Source organism: Carlito syrichta, unplaced genomic scaffold (genome assembly GCF_000164805.1).
Source record: "Carlito syrichta isolate Samal-C Ts95f unplaced genomic scaffold, Tarsius_syrichta-2.0.1 Scaffold106985, whole genome shotgun sequence".
Lineage (NCBI taxonomy): Eukaryota > Metazoa > Chordata > Mammalia > Primates > Tarsiidae > Carlito > Carlito syrichta.
The window spans coordinates 71,436-95,069 of NW_007051081.1; the positions used below are offsets into that span (position 1 = coordinate 71,436).

At 40.9% G+C, this 23,634-nt stretch overlaps 1 protein-coding gene across 1 annotated transcript in view; it reads left to right on the forward strand.

Annotated features, from left to right (window-relative positions):
* Positions 1-3,217: 3,217 nt before the first annotated feature.
* Positions 3,218-23,634, forward strand: part of FAT3 (FAT atypical cadherin 3) — a gene marked incomplete at its 3' end in the record, with an annotated part of 135,613 nt that continues 115,196 nt past the window's right edge. Inside the window, exon 1 of the mRNA XM_008067511.1 lies at positions 3,218-3,285. The remainder of the gene's footprint in view (positions 3,286-23,634) is intronic.

Sequence of the window (23,634 nt, forward strand, 5' to 3'; positions counted from 1 at the left end):
TTTTAACATCTTTATTGACATATTGACATATAATTTACATGCAGTAATAGTCACTCATTTAAAATATACAACTTAATGCTTTTCAGAATATTTACAGAATTGTGTAACCATCACCATAATCTGCAAGCTAGAACATTTTCAATACTCCATAAAGAAAACTTGTACCCATTGGCAGACATTCCCTTTTCCCACCTCACCTCATCTGATTTACATTTTTAATTTAGATTTTTTTTTCTTTCTTTTTATCTTATATCTGTGAAAGGCAAGGTGGTGGAAGACAAGAGAACGGAAGCCTGCAGGGGTTTCCTGGTCTTTCCCCAGGTGCAGAAAGTGGCCAGGCTTCCCACAGCTCCAGGCTTACTGTAGTGCACTCTGTTTGGGACTTGTGAGGGATTGTGAGAAACACATCCTGGTGAAGTCCTGCAGCTGAAAGGGGACGCTGCTGCTTTCCTGGCTACAACTGGGCATTATGAATATAAGTGCATGTCCTAAAGAATTGACCTAAGAATCATCCAGAGAGGAAGCTGACCTCTTCCCTGTGCAACCTCAATGGGCTGTGTGGTGTATGGCCCCAGTAATAAGGACCTGCCATGACAAAGAATCCCCAGGGAATCAGAGAACAGAGGGGCCTGGTCTTTTGTACCTGGGGTTGGAAGCCGGCAGTCCTTTCACCCTTTTATAGCCTCCATATAACAAGCATGCCTGTCCCCACTGTGGCCTCAACAGAGAAGACCCGCCAGGAGGAGGTGAGGCTCCAGCCATCTCTGCCTTGTGAGAAGACAGTTATTCCCCTCGTAAAGAGCCTCTGTGACGCATGACCTTGTCACATAGAGTGACTCCAAAAGGAGAGCTCAAATAGTGTGTTAGATGCCCACTGGTGCGACCACTCAGACTCTCCATTGATGAGAATCAGACCCACACTTCTCTGTATTTCTCCTTCATCAAGCCCACACCCCAGTGTGCACACACACACTATCTCCATCTCCCCCGACACACAGAGCCTTATGGTCTAACCCAGATGCTGGCATAGCTCAGTGAATTTCATTCTTAGATGTGGCTAGGCAGAAGAATTAATGTCAAGAAAAGGTCAGGATGAGATTCAACGAAAGATGAGGGGATTAAATAGTGACTTTCTCTTGGGGTCAGAGGACCATCTCAGAACTCATCCCAGGAGACTCTGATATTGTTCATGAGAGATAGACTGGAGGCACAAAATCTGTGTTTTAGTTTCCTGAGGGATTCTGATGGACAACTGGGGAAAGGAAGTTACTGCTGGTGGCAGTCTTCCCTCCAAATCTCTGACAGTAGCTTTTGACATTCACAAGGGCCTAACATTGCTTCATTCACATGGAAGAGCTCTGTAAATTATTGTAACTGAATACAAATATCACATATGCCTTCCTCACCCACAAATACATCCTCCACCCACAAAACAATATTCTTCTAGAAAAACACATTCCAAGTCTGTAGCAAAACTAAAAGTCAGAACATAATTGATCTCATCCATGGCAACTTTTCATCAACTAAGCATTAATGGGATCCTATCCTTTGTCCTCGGTAGGGAAATAGGTGGAGTCCAGAGCTTCTGAATCAAAAGACAGGTCCTGCCCATGAAGTTACTCTGTCAGTTTGTCTGGTGGGAAGATGCAGACATTTGAACAAAGGGTTTTAACAGGCAAAGAACAATGATGGCGGAGTGTGTTGGTTTGGGGGGGCACATCAAATGCTCACCTAGCCCTGTTCAAGACTGTCAGTGTAGCCCAATGCCTGAGCTCCAGTATGAAAGTCTAGCTTGGTGTAGTGCTGTGTAGCTTGGTAAATACAGTGGGTAATCACGTATTTACATTTCAAATTATAGAGAGCAAATTTTAAATGTCCTCATTGCAAAAAATAAGTATTTTAGGGCATAGATATGTTAATTCACTTGATTTAATTATTTCACCTGCTATTCATAAATCATAACATCACTGTGTAACCCATAAATATATACAAGTATAATTGGTCAATTTACAATAAAAGAAAAGAAAAGTAAAACCTGTGGGTGAGGCTGAGGGGTAGAGCATGTTCTAGGAGTTCCTGTAGAGGCAGACCATTTGTGCAGTCCCACACAGGCTTCCCTCTGGTGGAAGGGGAAGAGTGGGGATGGCCTGTGGGGAGCCAGGCTAGGGACATTATTTTGAAGGCCAAGGGGAGGGGGCATTGAATTTTCTGTGGTCCCTTCTTGGCTTTCTCTGAAATCTGTGCACTACCACCCACCACTTCTACATCAGACTAGAAGCCTGAGGTCAAGAGCTCTTCCTGGTGAAATACCCTTTCCATATCTCCCCACCTCACCAGCTTTGGGAGCAAGCTTTTCAAGGGATTTTCTCTGTTCCGTCATTGTCACTCAGAATATACCACAAAAGCAGCCCAACCCATGTTCTCTTTAGGGACATTGTGGGATTGAGAAATGGAAAATAAATTTGACCTCCTAATTGCCTTTTGACAATAAGAATAATAAAACCTGCAAAAGACAAATGGGGCAATAAGGTAGGAGGCCTTGAAGGCTTTGTCTTCTCATTTTCTTTTCTTTGTCTTTATACTCAAAGGGGTGATTCATTTATGAGAAACAGCATTGGAAGAAAAGATATTTTCCATGTGGAACTTATTTTATATAAAGATCCAAACGCATAAAACAAAATGATAAAAATTACAGTATGAGATCTTTGGTGTGTTAGAGTTATTAAATCTGAAATAATTATGTGTACAAGTAGTTATTACAGAAATAACCTTCTTTGTCAAGTATAACAAAAATTATATACGCATATAAAAATTAAATAAGAAAGTGCTGTTTCATAGCCGAATCTAATCAGCATAAACAACCTATTAATTGTTCAAGAATTCTAAAATCTTTAATGAGGTTCTTACTGTAGAATTTCAGTCATATGCAAATGAATCATTGAAAATTCTCATTATCAGAAAAAAAATAGTTCTTTAGTGAGTTTTCACATCCCCAAAGTGATTACAATGCCTCAACTGTGGTAGCAGAATTGAAACAATTTTTTAATGTTTTCTTTGTAAATTTTACTTTCTTTTAAGAATAATTCATGAGACGATTGTCATGGGCATTGGAAAGTTACTGTTCCCACCATTTTGCTTTTTCTTTAACTGTGCTTGTTCCCCCACATTCAGTAAGCTACCTGCCCCAGATACTTAAAAGTCAAATATTCTCATTTCTACACAGGTCTGATTACAACAACTTCAAGGAAATTGGATCGGGAACAGCAGGCGGAACATTTTCTGGAGGTAAGCGCATAGAAGGAACTGGGATTCAGTAATGCCGACTTTCATGAAACTTCTTTAACCTTTAACAAAACTAGAACTTGAATGTGTTTGAACAATGGATTTCACAATGAAGATATGTCTCTTCGGCTGATTTGTGCAGAATGTGGAGATCTCTGGTGTGTTCTCAATGCACTACTGAGTGCTGCTGAGCCAGGGTGGTGGAGCAGCCTTACCTTTCACTGAAGACACAAGTCGTGTCAACATCTCTGCCTGAACTTCAAGCCCTTTTGTCAATAATCAGAAAATAAAGCACAGGAGCGGAGTCCCGTGAACTACTGGGGTGCAAATGTAAAAAGAGAAAGAGCCAAGAGCTTGCACATTTGTGAGGAGGTGTGTCACTGTCCTCCTTTCTTTTCCTGGGAGAGGCTTGAGGAAGAAAAGGCTGCTGGTTGAGTCACTGCCCAAAATGACTATATCCGAAAACATAAAATGAACCGTATAATTCATTAAGACAGAAACAGCAGCAATATAAACATAAGAACATCATTTCTGTGGAGATTAAAAAACCGCCAAGAGATGAGAAAATAGACATGAAAGAGCTCTACAGAACCCTCTTTCTATACATATTAAGTGTTTTTATTGGGAAGCTTGAAGTCTGGGTAGTTTGCATGACACTGTGATTTATGTGTAACAATGTGATATGGAACAGATGACAGTGCTTAGAACCTAGGGCTTTGTTAAAGTTGTATAATGTGTCCATGCTTCTGAAATGATATTTTAGTCCCTAAGAACCACTTAGGGAATCCACCATTCCTCTTAACATACAACCATACACACACACACACACACACACACACACACACACACACGCACGCACACACACGTGGCCCCTCAAATCTTATGATAGAATCTCCTCTGGTATCCTCCTTTAAATAAATTCACCAGTCCTGTCATTTAAGGAACACTGGACTAGGAGCTGGGACACCTGAGTCTTGGATCTACCGTGCCATGATTCACTTGAAGCCGTGGACAATGTTATTTAATTGCCCTGAACCCAAATTTTCCCTACTGTGAAATGTGGCAAAAAATTACTATCCCATATACTTCAAAGGATCATTATTAGGATCAAACCTTAAATTTTGTTATCAAAGTATTTTTAAAACTCTTAAAGCATTACACATAATATAGGATTATTATTATTGCTGTTATCATCATCATCATGCAGCACTATGATAATCCTTTTAAAACATTGCTATTATCTCATAAAGATAAAAAACTCCAGGCTGCCAAAAAATAATTATAATAATTCTTTTTTCAAAATCATATTAACAGGCTGTAGGACCTACATAGTCCAGAGAGTGCATTTGCTAGAATAATAAGACCTTATATTATCTTTATGTACTGTTTTCCTTTCCAGAAGAAAGTCCAGGACACCTGGAGAGGCTGTGTTCTTAGATAGCCAAACCCATTACTTCCCAGCGGGAAGCAAGGAGGGCATCTCGTTAGCTGGGGAATCTGGCTGAGATAACTTACTGTATTGCCCCTTGGAGGGTGGTGTCTGTTGTCACGGGGTATGTGGTGCACTGTGTGACTGTCACAAGATAGGTCTGTGGTGGAGACAAGAGGTAAGAGTGTTTTCCAAGTATTTGAACTCACTTCCTGAAAGAACCCTTGAGGATTTTATGTCCTTTACAGACTTGCATGATACTGAGTGACATTTCAACACTTTGGGCTAACACAGGTTGGGATCCAGAGTAGATTGAGTAACCCCTTAACCACAATGCTTGGCAGGGGTATGAAGAGAGGTGGGCTAATGGAAACAAATACATAGTTGATCCAAGTTAAATAGGTCAGTAGGATGACAGTAGTTTATTTTATTTATTTTTTTTAGGAAAATATAGTTTATTTAGAAAGAAAATTAGATAGAAAGAGGAGATTCGCCTCCCCAAGGTAGGGGAGGGGACCAAAGCCAGGAAACATGGCCACACTAGAGTCTAGTAAAGCATTGGCCAACTGCAATTTATAATAATCTGTTGTACACATCAAAATAGCTAGAAGAATTTGAATGATTCTAGCATAAAGAAAAGATAAATATTTAAGATGATGGGCATCCCAAGTACCCTGATTTGATCTCTACAAATTATATGAATACATTAAATTATCACATGCACCCCAAAGCTATGTACATCTATTATGCATCGATATAAGAAAAATATTTTTTTTAAATGCTTGGGATCAGAAGTGATTTTGAAATATATGCATTATATTTAGTTGAGCATTGCTAATTCAAAAATTCAAAATCTGACATGCTTTCCTTGAACATTTCCTTTGAGCAACATGCTGGTACTTAAAAGCTTTGGATTTTGGAGCATTGCAGATATTGGATTTTGGGGTTAGAGATATTCAACCTGTACCTTGTGTAATCTGCATAGGGAAGTAGGATAGTACAGCAATGAAAGAACCCACAGGTTTTCTGGGAGATTAAGATATATGTAACACATCCAGTCTAGCCTCTGGCACTGAGTTGATGCTCAGTAAAGTGTAGTCATCATCATCATTGTGATTTTAATTGTTATCATATGGTGACATCATACCTGAACCCTCCTAAAGATTTAACTTCATTTCTCCACTCCAAGAAGCATATGACTTCAGGCAACTGAAATACAGGAGGGGACCCAGGTAGCAATGACTGAACTTCATGTGTCAGTGCTGGAAGAACAGAGTGAACTGAGAGGGGGTGATAGGAAACCAAGTTGGAGAGGCAAACAGAGGGGGGCAGTGGGAAGGTTCTGAATGTCTTCCTGAGTCATTAAATGAGAGTTACAGAATGTGGCTGCCATTGTAAGAGATGGCAAGCTACTCTGCTGGGCAGAGATAGGTGGGGGTCGGGGGGGCAGAGTGTGGAGGGCATCAGTGTCAGTGGGAAAATGTGGGATGCTTTTACAGAGATCCACGTGAGAGAGGATGATGGTTTGAACGATAGTAAGGGCAGTAGGTCAAGAAGGAAATTGTTGTCTAACACAGATCCCATCATGATTCCAACTGATAGCAGCACATTGGCTTTTTTGCGGTCTTTAGGTGAAGATTGTAAAACCTGTAGGTCATCTGAATCATGCCAACATGTCCTCCAGCACATCCTGCTGCCTTCCCAGCACCCAGGAGTCTATCACATGCATTCTCTCATTTAGTAAATCTCTTGCTAAGCCTTCAGAAATCAGCTCAGTATCTCTCATTCTCTCTCTCTACTTCTCTCTCTTCTCTCTCTCACACACTCTCTTGCTGTCACTCTCTAAATTGTACAATTCTTGATCACACTGTTTTTTTTCCATATAACATTGCTGCAAGAATTTAAATAGCATTCATTTATTTTTTTTCCAAATGGAACTTGAAAGAAATATTGCTCTAACAGCCATGCAAAAATAAATAAATAAATAAAATCATATTATTGAGAGTGCAGAGTAGAGTTACCTGTTGTACACAAAATTGTGTCACCGCTGGTACATTTTGTAAGTTGTCAGGGCTGGGTGTGGGTAATCAACCTCCTGGAGAATCTGCAATTGCCAAGATAACCTTGTGCTCCTCTTAAACTCATATTAACCTTCTGGTTCTATTTCATAACTCTCCTTCCCAGTAAAGTTGATTTTTCTTGAAAGAACCTATTTGGAAGATGACCTAGCAGGTATACTTCTGAATAGGTAAAAAGGAGGACAGCAATGTTTCGTCTGTAATTTGCTATCCCTATGATAGAAAGAACTTTACTTGTATAATGCTGACACTCTGTCGTACATTGGTCTAAGATATTTAGCTTGACCGTGTATTGGCTATAAGGGTTTTTGAGTTTGTAGCACATTCGCCCAAAATCTGTGACTGTAAAAGGAGGGTTGTCATTATCAGAATCCAAAGGACATGCTAAAGCAACAAGAGCAGCAAAGAACTTTAGGCAAATTCATTCACAAGTGCAGCTTACACTGTTCAAAATACTAACTCTTGCCTGCTTTGGAAGTCTGTTATATGAAAACATTGGTCTGATCTTCTCTACCTACCTTAAAATGCAAAAAATACAGAGATGCTAGCTTATTTATTCAAAGTCACACATTCCTTGATACCCAAGTTATGATTCTGGGGGAGATAGATGACTATCATAATTCCAGCATCTAGATGCAAAGAGTGGATAATGGGCATGTAAACTAAATAGTGAACGGACGCTGTAGTGTTCTGGTTGTAACTTTAGCCCTGATTACCTCATTATCAGAGAAGGTAGCTGTGAAATAGGGAATCAATACACTAACTCTTTCTTATAACATCATAGCTCGTGTGGATTGTTTTTGCACCCAGGAGATGTTTAAACTCCCTGTGGGTATGAAACTTGATTTATCGAGACAATGGATTGAGGGAGAGTGGGCAGCGTGGATGCTGAATTCAGGTGTGTCTGTGGTTTATGTGCTGGTACTACTAACAGCGCTCCAGTGGACTGTGAAGCCTCTCTGGGCCCCCATGCCTCGTCTACGAAGTATTAATGAGACAGCTAGTGGAGTGTGCTTAGGACACCGACTGCTAGACAACACATGTTCTGTGGGTGGTGACCATGGTCAGCACAGATTGTCTTACTAGAGCACTGGGTTCAGCACCTAGGAGGCAAGGGACACACAATGAGAATGTGTGAATGAATGACTGCATTGAGAGACCTGTATTGCCACTGAATGAGATGCCAGAAGGGGGAGTATGAACATACAACAAAGAGCACAAGTATAGAGACAGAAAGAAGGAAGGCTCTACCTTTTTGCAGCTGCATGAGCTTTGCCAGGTTAACTTAGATCCCTTTCCTTGTCTGAAAAATGGGAGTAATAATACCTCCCACATGGATACGCTGTACAGGGGACCTGGCACACATGGAAAATTCTAATACCCTCATGCCCCTCACTCCACCCCACCCTCCCTTCTTCCCTTGTCCTCAGCAAACACCTTGTCAGTCCCCTTTATTTTCCTCCTGGCTCCAGTCATTTGAAAAGTTTATAGTAGTTTTATTATGCTTAAAAGATATATCTACTTAAATAATCCTGTAGTCCCGGCTTAATTATGTGTGAATCTTTATCCTGCTTGCTGAAAGGGTATTATTTTGCCCCCCTTTTGATGTTGAAATGCTTCTCTAGTCAGAACTGGATGGTTCTGATAAAAGTCTACCAAAGAGAACAGAGAGAGTATTTTATTTGCAAATCAAAAAAAGATGACAAGACCCAGTAACCAGAGTAAAGACAGTGGATAAGAAATTATGCTGTATGTGTGTGTATAACTTGGAGCAGCCCAGAGAATGTGGTGAGATTTTATAGTAAAGTTGGTATAAATAACAAAACATGTTACCAAGGAATATGCCAGCTCTATAGGAATATATATTATTCAGTATCTGTCCTTTCAGCAAACTCATCCATCGTCCTCCGTAAGATACAACTCATGTGACTGCTTTTTTCTTACTGTCTGAAATTCTCATCACTTTTTATAGTTTTATTTTCTGAAGGAAAAAATACGATTCTTCAGTAAGTTTTTATAGCATTTTCTCTTGCCTTCGAATGCAAATTGATTTCTGTAGTGGATGTACACCCTTAGCAGTTTCTTACTTTGGTAAGCATCTGCTTTTGAAATGATGATAATTTCTGGTGGAAAAGAACTGCAGGCCCACTTCAATCCATTAAACAGTCCCTATTTTCATAATTTAACTCCAAGAAAAGTGGAAGTTTCTCTCATTAAGCTTCTCTTTCTACCACCTCAAAAAACTCTGGGGGAAGTATCGGTTGGCCCTCAACAAGATGGTGTGTCCATGCATAAAAACAGCCACATGTGGCAGGCACCAGCCTCAGGAGAGGTGGGCACAGCTCCTGTGCTCCAGGGCTCCCTGGAAAGCACCAAGCACAGCTGTGCCCAGATAATGCCTTGTGCCAGCTGTGGCCTCCTCCCACCCCCATCTTTTGCTATCTCCATGACCACTCACTTCTTGGCCTCAGTTGTTTACATTCTTATGGCATCAACTTCAATAAAGTTAGTAGAAATTTACTCTACTTTTCTTCCTGTCTTAACTTTATCTAATGCCCACCCAAGACCTGCTATTTGGCTAGGCACCAACGTTTTGTTCTTGGAGTGTTCTTCCCACTGGATGTCTTTCCTTTGACTTAGAGGACCAAACCCTGCAGATTATGTAGGGAGCTACTTCAGTTAGCCACCATTTTGGCATCAAGGAGCTGGTTTTCATTCATTTCTTCTAAACTGTTCTCTTTCATTATATAGAAGCAGAAATTAAGACCTAGAAAAAAAAGATGAGAGATCCAAGGTCACACAAACCACATCACAGTAGTATCCAGGATAGGTCTTCCTCCTTTATAGACCAGATGTGGCTCTAAATGTCCATCAGCTCATTGAAACATGGCAAATTGAATCATCTGTTTCTTCTCTCATATGGTAAAAATGAATTGACCCAGGTGTCAGGTCAACCCACCATCAAGGATCAGTCTCTGCGCATCTAAAAAAGATTTTCTCTCATGCTCTGTGATAGTCCACCCACTATTCCCTCAGCAGGTCCTCAGAGCCTAGAACTCTGCCTTCCACTGCCTGCCCAGCTCTGGACAAGGTTTGCTCTGCTTCTGGCATTGCCCTGAGCTCCAGGACATAGTCTACCTGAAAGGATACTTCATTTGGAAATAAGGATCTTAAAGAGGTCATTGCATTAATATGAAGCCATTAGGGTAGGCCATAATCCAATGTGACTAATGTATAAGAAGAAGACATTTGGACGCAGACATGCACAGAGGGACAATTGTGTGAGCACACAGGGAGAAAACAACCATCTCCACAGCCAAAGAGAGAGACCTGACAACAACACCTTGATCTCAAACCTCTAGGCTCTATAGCTGTGAGCAAATAAATTTCTGCACCTTAAGCACTTCCATCTATGGTATTTTGTTATGGAAGCCCTGGAAGACTGACACAGCAGCCAGCCTTCATCTCCAGGTCCATCCCTGCTCCTTCTCACACCACTGACTTTACTAAGGGGCTGCATTGACAGTATAGGGATGGAGAACTCCACTGACGTGTGATGGTTTCCTTGCTCCATGTACCATACTCCAGGGGGAAGTGTCTCTCAGTTACAGCTCTCCAGGCACACACTGGTCCTAACTGCCTCACTGCCCCCAAACCCCTGCCTCCTGGAATATCTCCTTCTTCCGCTCTTCTCAGCAAGCATTTCCAGCTTATAGTTCCTGGAAATTCCCCTTTCACTCACAGGAATGGTTCTTGCCCAGAAACACATAGTCTCCAACAGTAGATTTTTCTAAATTGGCATCATTTTAAAATAATAGCCCAAAAAGATTTTAGTAGGCTAGTGATTTTAGTAGGTGGCCTTAGGTACCGTAAGTGCAAGTAAACAAGGAGTGTTAGTGATGATAGTAGCAGTGGTGGTGATGACGGCAATGGTAGTGGGGGTGGCAGTGGCAGTGATGGTGGTGATGGTGATGATGGTGATGGTGGTAGTGGTAGGAGTGGCAGTGATGGTGACAGTGGTTGTGATGGTGGTGGTGGCAGTGGAAGCAAAGGCGGTGGGGTGTGGTAGTGGTGGTGGCAGTGGCAGTGGTGGCAGTAATGGTGGTGGTGATGGTAGAGGTGGTGGTAGTTGTGATGCTGGAAGTGGTGGTGGTTGTGATAGTGATGGTTGTGATGGGGAAGGTGGTGGTCGTGATGTGAAAGTGGTGGTGGTGATGTTGGGGATGGTGGTGGTAGTGATGGTAGAGGTGAGGTTGGGGTGGTGGTGATTGTGATGGTGGTGGTGGTAGTGGTGGTGATGGTGATAGTGGAGATGATGATGGTGATGTTGGAGGTGCTGGTGGTTGTGATGGTGGAGGTGGTGGTGGTTGTTATGATGGTGGCAGCAGAGGTAGTTGTGGTGGTGGTGGTAGTGGTAATGGTGGTGGTGGTGATGGTGATGGTGGAGGTGGGGGTGGTAGTGGGGGTGGTGGTGATGGTGGTGATTATGGAGATGGTGGTTATGATGGATGAGGTGGTGGTGGTTGTGATGGTGGTGGTGGTGGATATGGTGGTGATTGTGGGGATGGTGGTGGTGGTGGTTGAGGTGATGGTGGTTGTGATGGGGTGATGGTGGTGGTGATGGTGGAGGTGGTGGTAGTGGTGATGGTTGTGGTGGTGGTCGTGGTGATTGTGAAGATGGTGGCAATGATGGTTGAGGTGGCGGTGATTGTGATGGTGATGGTGGTGGTGGTGGTAGTAATGGTGGAGGTAGTGGCAGTGATGGTGGAGGTGGTGATGATGGTGGTAGTTGTGGTGGCTGCCTATGGGACTGAAGTAAGAGTTACTATTCATAATTCTACAGAATAGTTGGTGTGGGCTGTTAAGAACAGTTCCTTTTTTGAGCTCTTCCCAGCAATATGACTTGCAGATGTACCCCTTAATTTTCCCAACTGACTAAAGAGTAAATATGGAATCAGACACAGAAAAACAAACTTTGCAAAGTAAATATTAATTATCAGAGCTAGTACATCCAAAACAGAGATTGCACGATGCCCGCAGGGCTGGGCAGATAATTCGGAGGAGCAGCATGTGCATAGGGGTAGGAGGACAATGTGGAGGGCTTTCACCTGCCCCCTCCTAAGCGGTTCTGCCACAGCAGGGATGGAAGCAGACAGGCCTAGTGTCATTATTCCACCAAAAAAATTTATGTCCCAAATTTTCCTGTATTTCATGTTGACAATTCCCTTATCATCTATCTATCTATCTATCTATCTATCTATCTATCTATCTATCTATCAATGCTGTAACCCACTGAACCCCCGGTCTGCAATATTTGATAGAAAGGAAGATTTTTGTTTTTCTCACTTACCTCATAATTTGTAAACCTCTCAAAATGAAGTAAGTTATTCACATATTTTGTGGAATGGAATTAGTTTTTCATCCTCTCTTCATCCCACATCTTTTCAAAATGTGCCCTTTTGGCTTCATACAAATAAGTAAGAAATAAACCTATGGCTGAGTCTTAGGAGACCCTGTTGAGGTTGGAAATGATAACTGTGAGGACTCGGTTAGGATCACAGCTAGCCGTCAGCTCTGCTGTCAGCACACCCCAACTGAAGAGAGGAGCTCTACTTTGAGTCCTTGGATAACACAGAGTTGTGTGGGCGTCTGTCTGGCATATTCTTCACTTTTAAATTTCGCTATTCTGTGCCCTGGTTGACCTCCAAGATAATAATCTGTAGGCACACACACGCACGCACACACACAGGAAACACTGTCTGGAATAAACTTTTGAGTCCATAAATAACCGCCTCTAATGTACCTGTTTGTATAAGGTGTTTGTTTGCTTACCCATATGGAACACTGATTGGGAGAGCTCCAGAAGATGAAGCCTGTTCCCAACGCCCTGGCGGTCTTTCCATCCAGCTGCTCAGCCAGAGATGGAAATGAATGCTTTGAGGCTCTGCTCACCGGAGGCTGCTTAGGCAGACGATTGCTCCAGGCAGGTCTCAGCTTGCTGAGCTGTGCGTACAGGCTACAGGGAGCAAAGCTTTGCTTTGTTTCCACCTGTGAATGGTTTCTGAATGCGGTGCTATGTTGCTGCTTCCTTTAAGCCTTCTGAGCCAAGCAGCTATGACATCCCCAGGCTCTGGTTATGTTCTGGGGGTGAGAGAGGGGACCTGCCCCCAGGAGAACTGGTTTTGCAGAAATAGCCTGTCCCTCCTGAGAAAAGAGGTTAGGGGTTTCCTGTATGGCTCTGAATAATCATGAGAACCACCACCTGCAAATCCTAGACTGGCTTCGTTCCCTAGAGCAGTGGGGGTAAACTGATCCCCTGCCCTTTGCTTCCACAGCTTCTTTTCCCTCTGTCTTTTGTGTTTCTTTCCTGACTTATTTTGTGCCACACACTCTCTGAGCTATGGCATGATCTGTCCAGTTTAATTTCACTTGGACCCTTCAGAAACCACCAAAGCCCATGTCTGACACCAGATGTTTATGGCCCATCTGAGCACTTCAAGTCTGTCTGTGGGAAAATTAAAAAATGTAACAGCAGCAGGTTTCGAACATGAGATTCAAACTCAAGTGCTTCTATTAATAATCAAGAAAAAAGACTTTGGCTTGCTTCCTGCCTTCAGCAGACAGCTTTGTTCAAATGAGTTGTTGTTTCAAGACCTTTCAAGTGACTTGCTTTTGCAGCAGATCAGGGTCTACCAACCTCATCTATTTTGTGGCAAGATTGGTTTAGTGAAATGCTGAGAGGGTTGTCTGCATAAGGGTACATAGGGAAAGTAGGTTGGGAAGGCCCTGAGTGTCAGCGCCAAGAAAGTAGGTTGTGCCTTGAAGCAAACTCTCAGTTTCTTCAAAATTGGGAAAACCTGTGACAAATTTGGTGATGTTTTTCGATGTAGCACCATATGGATGCTACACAGTAATCTAACAAGACTTACTGAAAAAGAAAACATCTTTTATAAAACAATTCCTGATTATGATAGTCTCTTTAAAATGTATATCAAACTAATCTTGTAGTGTAAATGGAGATAAACATGATTAGATCACAGCATGTGAGTACAGACTACTCATGTAGCTGTGTGAACCTCAGCCAAATTACTTTATCTAAAATTCAGTTTCCTTATCTATAAAATAGGGACAATAATAAGTTCTCTATGGGATTTCGTGAAAATGGCATGTTGTGCATGCATTGCACGTATTAAGTGTTTAATATACATTAGCTATTATAATTAGAAACATGAAATAAGGCCGGGCGCCGTGGCTCACACCTATAATCCCAGCACTTTGGGAGGCCGAGGTGAGAGGATTGCCTGACCTCACGGGTTCAAGACAAGCCCAGGCAACTTGGTGAGACCTCATCTCTACAATAAATCAAAAAATTAGTCGGGCATGGTGGCAGATGCCTGTAACTCCAGCTACTTGGAAGGCTGAGGCGGAAGAATCGCCTGAACCCAGCGGGTCGAGGCTGCAGTGGCGGTGAGCGTGCCACTGCACTCCAGTCTGGGTGACACAGTGAGACTCCAACTAAAAAAAAAATGTAAATAAATAATTAAAAATAAAAGAAATTTTAAAAAGAAATGTGAACTATTCTTTGTGATTTCTTGCGCACTCTTGTGACAAAATTAGAGCCCTTAGGGCATTATATTATGCAATGTATTTATAGTTTGTCTCATAGTTGTTGAGTACACATATAGTACTTTAATAAGATAGCATCTACAAATGAGCCTTAAGATGTTCCTGGAGATACATCCAGGAGCTCAAAAGAATTTTAATCTCTTCCTTCTTTTTCTGAAGAAGAACCCAAAATTTCAGAGATGTATTGACTTTCATTGGCCAGCATCCATTTAAATGTACAAAACCATGCAAGTTGGACTATTTCAATCTCCTAAGACAGGCTAATGAGTTAACCATTAGCCTGTTGTGGTCTGGGCTGGGTAAGGTGGCTCACATCTATAATCTCAGCACTTGGGGAGACCAAGGTGGGAGGATTGTTTGAGCTCTGGATTTCAAGACCTGCCTGGGCAACATTGCAAGACCTTGTCTCTACAAAGAAAAAAAAATTTTTTTAATGAGCCAGGTGGGGTGGCACGTGTCCCAGCTACTCAGGGGACTGAGGCAGGAAGATCACTTGAGCCAGGAGTTTGAGGTTTAAGACTGCAATGAGCTATGATTGCACCAACACACTCCAGTCTGGGTGACAGAATGAGACCCTGTCTCAAAATTTAAAAAGACCATGGTTCTGGCATGGCTGTGAAGAAGGTCACTGGGCTCTATTGTAGTATCTGAAATCCCCCTCTGGCTTCCTGAGCAAACATCTGCCATGGGTACTAAGGCATCCAAGTTCCAATGACAGGGCAGCAGCATTCCCAGGAACACAGGAGTTCATTAGCTCAGTAGTCTGGAGACTAGAATGGGAAAGACTTCTAATTTCCCCTTGTCAGCCATGTACAGGCCTTGTCCCTAACCCCAGAGCTTCCCCCAGAATCATGACCTCTTTTCAAGACCTTAAATTTGTTCATTTCTTAATGCCGTGTGTTTAATATTTAAACACTATGGGAATTTTTTGTGTTTCATTTAGATGTCAAACTCTCAATGTGTAGTAATAATAAACTGCATATGAGTATTCAGGAGTCTCTGTGGTGGTACATAGCATGGTTAATATTTGGCAACAGATATGCTAATTCACAAAGCATTGCCCTTGGGAGTTCTCAGTTCCACCTCTCCATAGGCCCTCCTCAGCTTGTTATCAAACTGCAGGGTAAGCTCCACTGAGGTTTTGCATGCTCCTCCTGGCCCTGCCTCTGGGGATGGTCACAGCAGGAGAGGAGCCAGAGCCAGGAGTCCCTTTGTAGCCCAGCACCATGAACAGAACCAGGGACAGAAGAGATACTTGGTGAATGTTGGGTGAGTGAAAGTCCAGGGCTCCAGCTGCCATAGCCCAGATAACCCATGTTTCACAGGGTATAGTACTGCACTGCCCAGAAAGCCACCGAAAATAGGTTGAGTACGCACAGGGGCACCCAGGCGAGCACCAGCCGGGCCTTGGTGCCAGCTGGCACACAGATCGGGGCAGGGCTTCGTCTTCCACCTATGTGGAACCTAAACATAGTTCCTAAACATAGTTGCCTACCTGGAATCTACCACCACTCGGTCAGTACTGAAGCCATTCACCCAGCTCTATGTGGAACCTAAACATAGTTCCTAAACATAGTTGCCTACCTGGAATCTACCACCACTCGGTCAGTACTGAAGCCATTCGCCCAGCTCTATGTGGAACCTAAACATAGTTCCTAAACATAGTTACCTACCTGGAATCTATCATCCTCAGGAGGTCATCAATACATAATTTAGAAGAAAGGTCCTAGATTTTTTATGAGGTACTCTGTTGTAATTCCTGGCATGCCACTATACACTTTTAAAGATGCTGATAAATCTTAAAATTAGACATGGGGCTAAGCTCCAGGCTAATGTATACTTTGCTATTATGTAATTGTGATGAAATCTACTTTGAGGCGACTACTTTCAAATAAATAGGAAAAGGTCAATATTGTTAAAAATGTATAAGTACACATTAATAACCCTCTCAGGAGCTTCACAAAGACAGAACACTTTAAACTTACACAACCAGTGCTCAGGACAGAGGGCTTCCAACTAATCCAGCATGTCTTCGCCTTTCTCCATAAAGAGAGGGACTTAATTTGTTCTTGTCTTGTTTTAGAACGGAAAACTGTGAAGACAACTTTTGACCCAAATGATACTGAATGACTGAATTTTTCTCTTCATGGGAAGGGCAGACTCCTTGTCGCTGAGAGAAAGTTTGACAAAGTCTTAACCATACATGTCCCAGCGCTACCATGCAAAGGCCTGAGAACCTCTTCTCCCTAGGCAAAGGAGAAGTCAGAAAAGCTGCAGTTAAATTTAAAGTAACATTATATAGCCTTGTCAGCAGGGAAACCTGACAGCAGCGGATGGACTCTCAAGGTATGCAGGAATGAAGGTGCGCTTGTTTGGTTTCAGCCAGGGAACATGATGGCTTTTTTATTTAGCATTTTTACAGCAGCAGATGTTGTTCTGTCTCTATCAGTGGTAGCCAGGCATGCTTGCTCCACCTCTGAATGAAAAATTACAGGCCGTGACAGACCCATGATGTGTGCTTTAGATACATGCACAGAACCATTTACCCATCTTCAGAAATGATGCTTCTGGGAACAAGTCGTTTAAAAGTTCCTGTCATAGCACAAGGACATCAGCATGTAAGGAAGTATGAACCTGATTTCTAATGGTTTAAGGCATGTGTGTATATACCTCAGTGAGAGAGAGAAAATTAGAGTCTATTCCAAAGCTCTTTTTCTAGAAATTACATAGTACCTATAGTAGAATTTTTGAAAATCACAATAATTTCTAATTACAGAATCATATAACTATGGTGTACCAGAAACACAATGCATAATACATGTCGCTGTAAAAAAACAAAGACACAGAGAGAAAAAGACATCAAGATAAGCAAATAAGAAAAATGTGATAACACCCATAATTAACCCATTCAATCATGATCACTTTTTACATTTTGGTATATAATCTTTCAGAACTCTTTTGCATTTACATATATATGCATATATATTTCCTATAATCCTGCATACAGTTTGCCAAAACATTATAGTAATACTATATGTGTTGTTTTGTAACATTTTGTTTTATTGATTTATAGTGGACAATTTTCTATATCAATGAATTCACATTCAATATGGTTTTTTTTTTTAGTTGCGTGTGATTTCATTAAGTGGAACTCTGAGTTAGGGTTTGCAATGACCTTAAGTTGGGGCCCATCCATTGCTTTTTCTACAGGGCTGCATGGATACAGCCTCACCTCCCAGAACCCCTCTTCACACTTTTGTAATGTTGGCCTTGTGCCCACTTTCAGGCCATTTACTGATCCTCTCTTCTGCCTGTGGATCAACTGAAAGAAAGACCTTGGACATCATCTAATGTAATTTAGCAGATTGTTTCAAACATTTGCTCAGACTGCACACATCCCTTGGCTGGAGTTACAATATTCTACCTTATAGCATTCATTTATTGAAGGAAAAACCATACAGTGTAAGAAAATTTGTATTTAAATATCTCTGAAATGCTTGGCAAAAAGACTACTGCATATTAATTCGTATCATTTGGAAAATTATATCAGAAACCCAAGCATATAGCCTAAATATGTAACCTTAGACATCTAAACAGGTTACCAGAAAATACAAACTATACTCCCTTCCAGTGTAGCTTCACGTACTACCTTATAACATTTTCTTACTAAAGGCAAAATGATATATTGTAAGCATCGTTTCACAAAAGTACAAATCCTACAGATTCGTAAAATTTCAGAGCTAAATGATAACTTAGAAATCATTCACTAGATGATGGACTATTTAAATCCCAAATTAAAGATCTGGGTAAACAGTTGCCAAATGTGGGCATGCAAGTGACATTTACATTCTCAACTGGTGACAAGTGGTAGTGTAAAAAAAGGTAAATAATTCAAATCAAACTATAGCTGAGGCTTGACATGGTTTGAGAGGGCAAGTACACCTTCCCATGTTTAAAAGCAAAACCCCATCAGACGATGCAAGTAGAGCCAGGAGAGGGAAGGGCAGCGCTGACTTGCTTTACACCCCCTGGGAGCTCCAGCACAGGGCTGTTAGGGCCTCTGCACAGACTCACATATGCATGCCAAGAATAAGTCACCTCTCTACTCGGAAAAGCCCCTCTTTCAGATAACCCTAAAATGTGGTTTTTAGTGAAGGAGGGTAAGAACAGTAATATGCTTCTATACAATATCCCTTTTTGAGGGTAAAATGTAAGGAAATATATAATTCATGAATATGAGTCTGTTATGAGACCATAGATTAAAAGTCCTTAATGACTGTTTTTGTTTTCTTTCTGGCACTGAGTTTATACTTTTTAAACTCTAAATAAGTGCTGGGAGAATTGAACTGAAAAAATGTTCTTACCTCCTCTCTTCACTGTGTTTAGACCGAGGAAGGAGAAAACTAATCTCAACTCAACTTCACAATTGGTTCTTCCTGAGAGGAGCTTTATCTATCTAGGCCTAGGCCAATATTTCTAAGGACAAAAATATGTAACTGGAGACACCTAACATGACAAGGCCAGTTCGGAAACCATAGAAGAAGCATCATCTACAAGACTGTCAGTTGGTAAGACAAAATATATCTGGACCTCTTACAGTTTAACTTCATTGTGTCATCCACAATAGGATCACGTGCTCCCAGAAGGACAGAATGCATGACTCTGCAGTTACTTAATATCTGGAGATGTGTATGTTTCCAAAGGCCATCCCCAGCTTACGAGTTTGAAATCATCAATCTGACCAATTTATAAATGACATGGTGCATTGCTTGCCACTATGCATAGGTGTTCAGGTGTTAGGTCTTACACGACAGATTAAGAAGGAAAGCCAGTGAAAAGTGCAGCTGTGAAGCCATAAGGAAGTTGAGAGATGGACTCAAGATCTCAGGGATGATGGGTGACTCTGAGAAGAGAGCTGCCCTTAATTGCCACAACGGAGGCTTGGAGGATGAGTTCAGACTGCAGTGGATCATGAGCAGAGGGAAAAGCATTGTTCCTGCTGCTTTTCTGTTCTCTCTTTGATTGTCATGCATTTCAATGGCATCCAGATGTTCCATTATTTTAGCTACCAACTTGGGAAATTACACTGTAGTTACTTTCAAAGTTGTCAGAACACTAAACTCAGCAGTGACAGTTTATAACCCATTTTCTTTAAAGTGCTTGACTTTTTTTCCTTAACCCTGGTGGACTGGCATTTAAATAAGTAAGTTGGGATTCTGAAGCTCAGTTAATTTCTGGATGTACAGAGTTGTTCTTGTGTTCATCCACATGCACATTGGTTCTTACATATACATATTGGACACACTGACTCTGTTTCTCTATTTGGATCTAGATTTGTTTAAAAATAGGAAATGTGCTTTAACTTTAACTTTCAATAGTTGCACTCTTTAATTTTAAACTAAACTCTTCAAATTCTTTTTGGATTCAAATGTTGCACTTTTCAGAAAATTGAAGGCTAGTTAAAAAGACCAGTATTATTAATTTTGAAAATGCATATTTTCCCAGTTGAAGCAAAAACATAATAATATGTATATAATATTTAACAACGAATTTATATGAGATTTCCCAGAAAATGCAGTTTGTAATTTCCAGATGCAAGGGGAGGAAGTTTCTTCAGTATAATGCCTGCAGCATTCTTATGGTAATTTTGAAATTGGGAGACTTGGCCACATTCATAAATGGTAACTGTAGAAAATCGGCCACTTTCAAATCAAACAAAAGCATAGAGAACCTTGTGGCTACTCTTGAAAAGAAGAGACTATTTCTAACAAGCCTAGTTACAGTGTCTATTCCTAAAGCAGATGAATGGGAGAGTTCTTATAAGACTATTGCTGGGTTTTTTTTTTTAATAGACTGCCTGTATTATCTGTCTGTATAAACTTAGCACCCTGTTGAACTCAATAAATATGCAGTGGTGATAATATTATTGCTCAGAATTCACTTAGCACTTTCACATCTTTTCAGTGTCACAATGTTCTGCCTACTAGGTGCAGGGAATTTTAATTTAATGCTCATTCTGAGACTTAGAGCTTGGAAGTGTAATGACCCATGTAAGATAATCCTCCACTCCAGCAGGACATTTTTGGAGCAAAGCCATTGGGTTGTCCAAGAATTCATTAAAAAGCAGAAAAACTTTACTTCCCACACTGAAATTTGAAGGCTGAGTATACTGACTTTTCCAATCTCTACCCTGAAAGCCATCTGCAATCATAATTCCCTAACATACAAAAAAATGAAAAGAAAAAAAAAGGAAAGAGTATTTGAGATCTGTGATAATTAAGCAGCTCTGAGCAATCTTAGTCAAACATGGATCCATGACAAAGGTTGGAATGGAAATCAAAATGGAGTGAAACAACTTATTTATCAGGACAACCTAGTTTGTTCCTCAAACTTATTCAGCTATTACTAGATTTTGGAATATCTGGTAGCATATGAAGTTGCATTTTTCTCTTGGCTTAATAGAAACTGTGCACAAATAGCTTTAAAGCCAATATTATCCTTGGTATCCTTGATACTGACACAGTTCCTGGCATCTAATATGCCCTCTGGAACTACTTCATTGAATGAATGAATGTCCATAAAGAAAAATACCAAGTTTTTCTAGAAACTTCGGTCTTGGTTATTGTGTTGTTTCTTTAAAATGAGAAAACTATTGGAGCTACCTGACAAAATCTTTAACCTTTTCCTATATCTCCTTTGGGGAATAATATAGGAAAACTAGCCTACTTTAAAAAATAATAATTTATTAAAATATGTAGTTAAATATTCTATTTTAAATTGATGTTAAATCAGTGTAAATTATCATTCATGAGACTTCTCAAATATTTGATTGAGATTTGGTTAACAGCCCATGATTGATAAAATAAGTAATTAACTGTAGACACACATGCACACTCACACATGCACACACACATACACACACACACACACACACAAGTACTTCTAGCACATAAAACATGATAATTGCACCCAAAGCTACTCTAAAACAGTTGGAGACAATAGTATAACACAGGTGAAACATTAATTATGTGCCTACTGTGAGAATCAACTTGTGTGTGCTCTAAAGTTAAGGGCTGAACAGATACATGAAAAAATGCTCAGCCTCACTAATCACCAAAGAAATGCAAATCAAAACCACTCTGAGATACCACCTAACTCCAGTCAGGATGGCCATCATTAATAATTCAAAAAATAGTAGATGCTGGAGAAGATGCAGGGAAAAGTGAACACATCTACACTTTTGGTGGGAGTGTAAACTAGTACAACCTCTGTGGAAAACAGTGTGAGGATTTCAAAAAAATCTAAAAATCGACCTTTCATATGACCCAGCAACCCCCCTTCTGGGAATATACTCAAAGGAGCTCAAATCATTCTACAAAAAGATACCTGCACATGCATGTTTATTGCAACACTATTCACAATAGCAAAAACATGGAACCAACTGCACTGTCCATTGAAAGTGGAATGGATAAAAAAAAATGTGGCACATGATAAAAAAAATGTGATACACATGATGAAATATTATGCAATCATAAAGGACAAAATATGGACTTCACAGCAACTTGAATGAATTTAGAGTCTATCATACTCAGTGATATATCACAGAAACAAAGAACTGGGTACCACATGTTCTCATTCATAAGTCGATCTTGAACATTTATCATAATATTACATGAAAGAAATTGGCAGTAGCAGATCACTGCCAGAAGGGGGATGGTAGAGACACATAATGCTAATGCTGGAGAGCAGTAGAGGAGGGAAACAGGTAGTTTCAACTAGATTCATGAGGAAATACAGAGCCATGAAAGATTTTTTTTTTAGCAGACTGGCAGCTCTGTGAAAGTCCTATACAAATATAATTTATCTGGGAAAAGAGGACTTGGAGTTAGAAGGAGACTGAGTTCAAGTTAGCAGCTCGAGCAGGCAGATCTAGATATGAGGGGATTGCTACCCAACTGCAGGTAGGGGTTGATAAAAGAGACATGGACAAAACTCAGTAATCAAATGGAAGAATGAAGGGAGGAGCAAAGGCAGGTGATTCCTACAGATATCAGAAGATGTTATCAGTGGCAGACCTGTAGAGACCTCACAAGTTCATTGGTTTTGTTTGTGTTTCTTTCTCTTAAATGAGTGATCATCCTGCCAGGTGCCACCTGCTTAATGAGCCCTTTCTTACTCATCCTCAGTGCACGATCTCAGGATTGGTCTACCCTTGTCTGTCGCTTTGAGTTTCCATTGTTGAAAAAGAAGACTTGCCTAAGTAATTCTGGAAAAACATATATAAATCGTTTTCTATTGTACATTTGCATATATTTTCATTGAACTCACTTCCATAAAGTTCTTGACCTGCTATAATGATCACTATAGTAACTGAGTGCTTCTAGCATAGGTAAGTTAGACTTAGGATCCATGTATTTTAATTTTCTTATACTTGCTTTTGTACTTGTGGTTTGACACCAAGGATTAGGCAACTCACACACCAGGGCCACGTTGTCTAATGAACATATCATCCCAATCTATTAGGCTGCTGTTATGTAGAAATGTAATCTAGATAGGGATTCATTTGTGGAAGGGTGGGAGGTTTTCCTTTGTGACTGTAGTGGTAGTTTAATGTTCTTACAGAGAATATCAACTGATGGGACATTTGCACAGCTGGAAGAAACCCACCATTGCAGGCTAGCATTAAGTGGTATCGGTGGAAAGAAGCTTGGGTGTAGGTTCAGGCAGACCGGTTTTGAATCAAGATTCTGCCATATATTTGCTGAATGATCTGGAGAAAATTCGAATTCTATGACAGTTTCAATGCCCTCTGCTGTAAAGTGAAGATAACAGCAACCACCTCACTGTGTTGTTTTAAGCGTTGAGTAGAAAACATATGCAGAGAGACTAACAGAATATCTTGCATATAGCAACATATCACTACTGTTAGTTTCCTTCTTCAAGGCAAAAACCCTGCATGTTTCATTGTCCCTTATACCTAGCGCAACCTTAGCATACTCAGTATTTCCCTGAATGGATGCAAAAGCAGAAAGACATTTTGAGAACCAGGAAAAGTAGCAATATCCATTGTCAGATAGAACTGTTTGCCTTCCCTTAGGGCAAGCTAATTCAGCACTTCCCTCCAAGAGCATCCATAGAACTGTGGGTGTATAGGCCACACTTCCAAAGGTGTGTGGGTGTGTGCCTTGCACTTCCTCACAGATCTGTCAGGAGGCTCAT